The 7,280-nt window shown below is 36.7% G+C and overlaps 1 pseudogene; it reads left to right on the top strand.

Moving 5' to 3' along the window:
* The first annotated feature begins 528 nt into the window (after positions 1-528).
* LOC117417831 (grifin-like) lies at positions 529-5,854 on the top strand (annotated as a pseudogene).
* Positions 5,855-7,280: the final 1,426 nt, after the last annotated feature.

Below are 7,280 nucleotides of genomic sequence, written 5' to 3'. Positions count from 1 at the left end.
TAATTTCACAGTTAAAAATGCAAAGTTGAAGGATACAAATCTGGGAAAATAATAAAAATCTTTACAAAAACAATAAATAAAAATACAGTAAATAATTGAAAATAGATGTATGGAGATGACATTAGGTCCCTGCCTCAACCTGCTAGAATCGTAGGGTACAATAGTTCAGTTGGAAGCTGTCTGTGCCATCAGCTCCTGGTAATAAGAATGCCTAACAAGATGATTTTTTGTGGTCCCTTGAAATTCATTTTAATGGGAATTTACAGCGTTTCCTGGTGTTTATTTACATTAGAGAATGTCTCCCCAAAAAAAAGTGAAGTGCTGTGAATTAGGCCCTTAACCACTTCCCTGTTTTGGCTCGCTGAAGCTTGATGTGGTAATGAAGTGAAGTGCTTCAGTAGCACAGGCACAGACAATGCTAAAGCAGACTGCGACTGTGTCTGTTTTTATTACCCCACTAAATCCTCACCGTCACGTGGGCATGTCTGCTCTTTAAATTAGCCTCAGTCCACAAAAAATGCTAATTGGAATTCAAATCAAAATCAGGGAGCACTGAGATATCATAGAGCAGATGACATTACGGGTAAGCGAGCCCCATTCCTTTAATGTTTAAAAAGTGCTGTATATCTCATGACTTCTTAACTTAAGAAAGCAATTCCTTATGTTTCTTCAAACAGGACTAATATAAGGCTATAGCATGGTGTAGTGCAATACTTACAGTGTGGGTGATTAATGTAATGTAACATCTATTTATAAAATATCATTCATGCTGTTTTAGTTAAGCTTGTATTTGATGTCCCTTTCCAAAAGTAACTTATAAATACATTATGGATGCTTTAGGACTGCGTGATAGATCTTCTAAAATGTATTCTTACGGGATTATAGAGCAATAATAACATGTAAAAAAAAACATTTAGAAAATAACATTGAAATGTACACTTATTGTTTCTTTTGTAATGAGACTACAGTATATGGGAGTAAATGTGTCAGATCTGCAGCGGAAATCAATAAGAAACATAAAAATCTATATATATTTTTGTTCAATCTGAAATGAACCTCTCGTTAGCTTGAGGGGCATGTTTTTTTGTTTTTTTGTTGCTATAATGACATGTTAATGCAAAAAAAATATCACTGTAGCGTCAGATTGTCCAGTATTTGTGAAAAAGACTCAGAGCTGCTCAGCATTGTGGTACAACAAGATTCAGCTGAGTAGATAAAGGTCTTTCCAGTCACACCTCTGTGAATATATTGGTAGCATTTGGCAGGATTGATTTATAGGCTGAACACAATGTCTGCAAAAGTCCTTGAAGGTGAATGATCATCCTTAATTAGACATTCTAAACAGTGCGCTGTCTCTACCTCACCACAAAGTCACACGGAATTGCATAGCTGGAAAGTTTGTGTCAGTATTCTCACAACATAGCAAATTTCGTGCCCCAAAAACCCAAAAACCTATCCAAACTGGCTAGAGAAATAACAATTGGTTCCAGCTGCAAAGGGGCACTAACTGCTAAAATAAGTTAATAATAGGATTAGTCAGGATTAGACAACACCAGTGCTGTGTAGTTGGGGATTTTGGTACCAAATTGTCTGTGCCTAGAATGATTGTTAATACCACTGTGTTAAATTACTTTGGGCCAAAATTGGTGGAGCTATTGCAAGCGTGGTCACGTTATTTAAATACTCTTGCTAATCTTTATTTAATTTTCAAACCATTAGAGAACATGCCAATGGTTGCTTTAATCTCTGACAGAGACTGCGATACCTATTGACGTTTCCAAGAAATCCTTATTTAAAAAATCAGATTCTGATTTCTAAGAAGCATCAATAGTTATTGTATTCCCTGTTTCTATCCTTTGAAGATATAATACAGATTTCTGCAAGGTTTCCATCAGAGAGTCATATTGGATGGAGCTGCTTGTTTAACTTAATAGGAAATACAACAGCAATTGCCCAAAACATGCAATTCCAATGAGGGACCAAGTCTACACGAATGAGGGCACCTAGATCAGGGGTACAGAAGGTCTGATGTCTCCATATATAAAGACCCTCTCAGAAGTTAACAATTTGGAAGCCTTTTAATACCAAGCTAGATAGCCTCTTGTGCTTAAATTCCCAGACGGCCACAGGATCCTTGCCCTATAGTAGAACAGGGTAGAGGGACCAGTGCTAAACGAAATCACACAGTTCACTAAAAGCATGTCAATCTGAATCTCTCCCAGTCCCACCGCCTGCATTGTGTGAGTCCTGCTGGAAGTATCCTCTGCTGACTAAGCTACTGAGAATGTGCAGCGGATAGACCTTTTAACGGTGCATTTGAACAAGCTGTCGTATAAAGTTTAGTCTATGGGGCTCTTAGCAAGCAAAGAGAGGCTGAGGAATAAAAAGCGAAGCTGCTGCCCATCCCTCTGGTTGTGATTAAGAGCAGGGATGACTCATGAAGTAAGCCTTTCTGTTGTTTCGATTAATTTTGCACACAGTCTTCAATGCACTATGGGTTTGTGCCACATATACAACTTGCTACTTCACTTTAAACACCAAGTAAACCTGGTAATTCCAAAACATCACTGCCTTTCCTACTAAATGTGATTATTATCTGAGCTCTGCAGAAAGACATAATCTTCATCTAACAGTCTACACCTATGCTAGGTAAACCACATGTTGGGGTGTCAATAACATCTGGAGACGTTTGTTCAAATGCAGCAAATGTTTTCCGTAGGCTTTTCTATAACAGCTGGTATCAAAAAAGCAGATATCGATTGCATTACATTAATGTCTTTTAATGTTTTTTTTGTTTTTTTTCTTTCAGTAAGCCAGGCTGTGTAAGTGTTACTCTGTGATTATAAAACAGTGCCCTTTAGGAAATAATTACCTATTTGTGATTAGCAGTGGGACTTTTAACAAATGGCACTGCTGTCTTGTGTGTCTCCTGTAATTGTAGTTTGAAGCTGCCTGCCCCGGGGGTCTGTGCCCAGGATGGAGTATAATTCTGAAAGGAGAACCCCCCTCTGATGCCAGCAAGTAAGTGATACACAGTGTGTCTCTCGATTCGAATCCAGAATAACGCACACAAACCTGAACCATTTGAACAGCACAGCCTGCTGCAAGCCATAACACTGTTTGATATGTTAGTGTGTAGATCACTTGGTCAGTTTCTAGAAGAACTTTCACACACACAGAAAACAAATTTGAAAAACCTGCAATAACACTGTCATTGAGTGTAGGGTCACCACGTGATTCTTCTTCTTGGTTTTTAAATTATTCTTCAATGATTACTGCCTCTAATTCCAGTTCCAATATGTTAGGGGTGGAAATGATCAGTGAAGTCCAATCTTTAGACTGTTCTATGTGAAACATCAATAATTTGTCTTGGATATGGTGTCTGTGTCTGCCAATCAAGCCATCACTAATCAATCTTCTGTCTTATATATTTTAACTGAAACTAAAATATTTCTTGACATTTTCTAATAGTCGACTAGTGAGTTGTTTGCTGTTTTTGTGGACCGCTCATTTCTGTAAAACATAGAACATACCGTATACGTTTTTTAAATTTTTGTTATTTCCTTTTACATTGCTTAAATATTTAAAACATGAGAGTTTATTATGCATGTATATAGCCATATATACAGCTTGGTATCATTTTTAGGTGAATTGGGGTATACTAGTCTTGAATCAGATACGTCCCTATTGCAGCAAGATAAACCATTCTGTTTCTAGCCTTCTGGTTGTCTACTGAAGCGAGCAAACAGCTTGGCCTGCAGTCTTGCTGTTAATTGAGTGTGTAGGATCCACTTATTGAATCGCTCACTCCTCCCTTAAACATTATCACTAATGTTTCTCACCCTTGCTTTATTGTGTCCACTATTTTATACTGACCAATATACAGTAAGGCTGTACAACGGTACTTGAAGATCCGTCTCTTGGTTTGCTATCAGGGCTATTTCACGTGCATGGTATTTTGAACTTAGTACCCTGCTCTCATTACACAGCTAACAGGGCAGATGTTCTCAGGGTATTATTGTCAGGATAAATTCAGTACTGATGATTGGACTTTTGTGTCAAATATGTTTCATGATTTTGTGAAGACTGAGGTCCTAATTGAGGTCATTCTACCACTGTGCCTCCACCAACTAGACTCATATTTCATAATTACGGAAATATGCACAGTACATTTTAATAATCACTGGTAAGCATTTTTATGAAGGTTCAGAAAGGGAAAAGGGTAGCTAATGATGCGATTTTGCAAAGCAATTAACTGGTAGACATTCCACATATATCCACAATGGCTTTGTTGGCTTACAGTGGCAATCAAGTTCACCTTCTGCAGTTACCAGTTTTCATAAACTTATATTTATGCAAGCGCAAATAGCTTTTGTTGCAATCACAATGTAAAAAGGCAGAAACCCAATAGGGTGGTAGTTAGGGCAACATCCAATTCATAAATAAATAAGTAAATACTATTTAGACAGCCAGAATGATTATTAAATGGTTTAAATTAAATGAGTGCAGATTACAACAAAAAGTCCTACATTTTAAGGACTAAGTTTGGCCTAATTTGTGGACGAAAAAGCTTATCTGTATGAAGTAAATATCTAATGAATTGCTTTTAATGTTCTGTTTTTGAGTTCTTCTGAGTGATGTAGTTTAAAGCAGAAACAGAAACAAGATTATTTTCTACAGCAGTTAGATGCTCACTTGTCCTGTTAAGCATGGAGAAGCTGTTATATATCAGTGTTTTTTTTTTTTTCTCTTTGTTTTCCCAGATTTGGGATTAATTTCCTCTGTGACCGGAATGACCAGGTAGCATTCCACTTTAACCTTCGCTTTCCCGAGTCGGACATCATCTGTAATTAGTTTGTGTCGAATCGCTGGGGCCAGGAGGAACGCTGTACCAACTTTCCCTTTGGGCCAGAGGAACCATTTATGGTAAAACAATAAAACACAGTGTGGTCAAGCTGTTGATTAGTCTATCAGGTTTTCTGAGGTGTAAACTATTGGGCCATGTAACATATGCCAGAGAATCAGATATTTTACATTCAAGATATTGATTGAAAAGCTGCAATGCCAAAATAGCATGCATGGATTTTATCCATATACCTGGTGGTGAGTTTTGTTGATGAGTATTGTATATATTAAAGGTTTTCAGTTGGAAAACTTCCCATGGACAATCACATTTAGGAAATGATTGATAAACTGCTACTCGCTCACCACAGAAAAAAACAATCAATCAATACCTGTATTCAACCAGCTTAGAAGGCATTGAGGGTTCATTTCACAACCTGGCCAAGTAGGTGTCTGAATAATATACAACAAACTGTATCTATGCTATATATATATTGGGATGAACAAAGTTGCTCACCATAAAATAAACGTATACAAGCATACTATACTGTGCAGCGCAGTACCATTCGGAACACCAAGGTTTATTTTGTTTTCTGTTTCAGATTGAAATTTATTCTGATAATGAGAACTTCCATGTCTTGATCGATCAATCCAAGATAATGCAATACAAGCATCGCATTGATGACCTGAAGACCATCACCAGAGTACAGGTGACAGATGACATAAACATCTCCTCTGTGGAAGTCACCAAGAAGCACTTCGATTAACAGGAAGCATTTTACATTTGGCAAAACATCTCAAAAATGTCATTGTCTGTTAACGGTATGGGGTATTTTGTGTCTTAATAGATTCATTGTTATAATTACCATTCTGTTTGAATTTGTCTTGAAGTATGCTCCAGTAGTTGATTTATATTGGAATCATCAACATTAGAACAAACTACTGTGTTGCTGAAGTACTTAATCTGAGGGTCAAATGTAAAAGTTTACGGATGCTCATTAAATAAACTGCTACAAATGTATCACATTTGTTTCTCCATCAGTTATGAACAAACAAGATATTTTTGCTTTATAATGAGAACTGTGTGTAGTTGGGTGTTGTACTGTTTCTCTTTGTTGGTGTGCATGCAGTTGGTTAGCTAGCCTTAAACTGTGACACTGTTTCATTTACTCACTGTCTACCATTATAAATGTGCATACTTGCATATAGTGTGTGACAACACCCCCAGTTCTTCGCTGAAAAGACAAAAGCTTCTGTTGGCCTCTGCAGCCACCCAAACCCAAAAGTCTACTTCAGACAAGTGAAAATATGAGTTACCAATTTACTTCCACACTGTAAAAGCTTCAAAAGCAAGTTGCAGACTCCTTCTGGTGAACACAACAATATCATATATTGATGTGGGTTGGCATCTTGCTTCCCAGAAGGGTAGCCTGTAATGCTATGTCTGTAATTAGCAATCACTTGACACTCGGATGTCAATAACATCAAAAAACATTTTATTTTAGCTTATGTTTAATTGGAAACACAACAGTTTTCTTCAATAATGTAGAGTTTGACTAAGGGCTAATGCAACAATGACTGTGTAGATAGTTGAGAAAACAAAGAACATCCACAGGCGACATTAATGACGGAAGCTATGCCACTTGAAAATACAAGGTCAGCTTCTGAACTATTCTTTTTGATTGCACTGTCCAAATCAATGTTTTAATGCTTTGTACTGGAACGAAAGCAGGACATCTTGAGTGCTCTTCAAAAAAAGAAAAAAAAAAATCTTTGTCAGCTGCAGTGAGATATTCTTTGATCAGCCCCACCATATCGTAGCAGAATACATTTTAGATGGTTTCCCCTTGAATTATAAATTCTAATACATCACAGAAAAAATTTATAGACAGGTTACAAACAACAGGTTTGAAATCAGACATCATAGTTATTAATATCAAGGAAAACACATGTTTCTTTATTTTTGGTTAAATGTACTGTATACATAAAGAATTTGCTTGCTGGTTTACATGCACTGGGCACAATACACAATTTATTTTGTCATTGTAAGGCCAACTCATTTAAAATGACATCTGTATACATCTGCAGCTTTAAACTACAGCACTGTGATTGTAAAAACAAAAATAGAGTGCCATACTGATTTTTTTTTTTTTTTTTTTTTTTTTTTGGTTTTGCAATGGCCCAGGCCTTCTGACTTGTGATCCTACAGTGTCACACTTCAAATGCATATTTCACACATTGCTAATATATATTAAACACAGCAGGTCAGGGGGCTGAGAGGAGCCAGCTCTCCAATTGATTTTGATGAAAACTACTTTTATTTGCACATTCCAATCCAATTGTAATAATATAAGCCCCAATAGTTTTACTATACATTGATTTCACACTTTTGAATTTGCATAACCTGATTCACTGGATCCATCAGACTCCTTTTTTAA

This window comes from Acipenser ruthenus, chromosome 13 (genome assembly GCF_902713425.1).
Source record: "Acipenser ruthenus chromosome 13, fAciRut3.2 maternal haplotype, whole genome shotgun sequence".
In the NCBI taxonomy this organism is placed as follows: domain Eukaryota; kingdom Metazoa; phylum Chordata; class Actinopteri; order Acipenseriformes; family Acipenseridae; genus Acipenser; species Acipenser ruthenus.
This window is presented reverse-complemented; position numbering and strand designations above follow the sequence as displayed.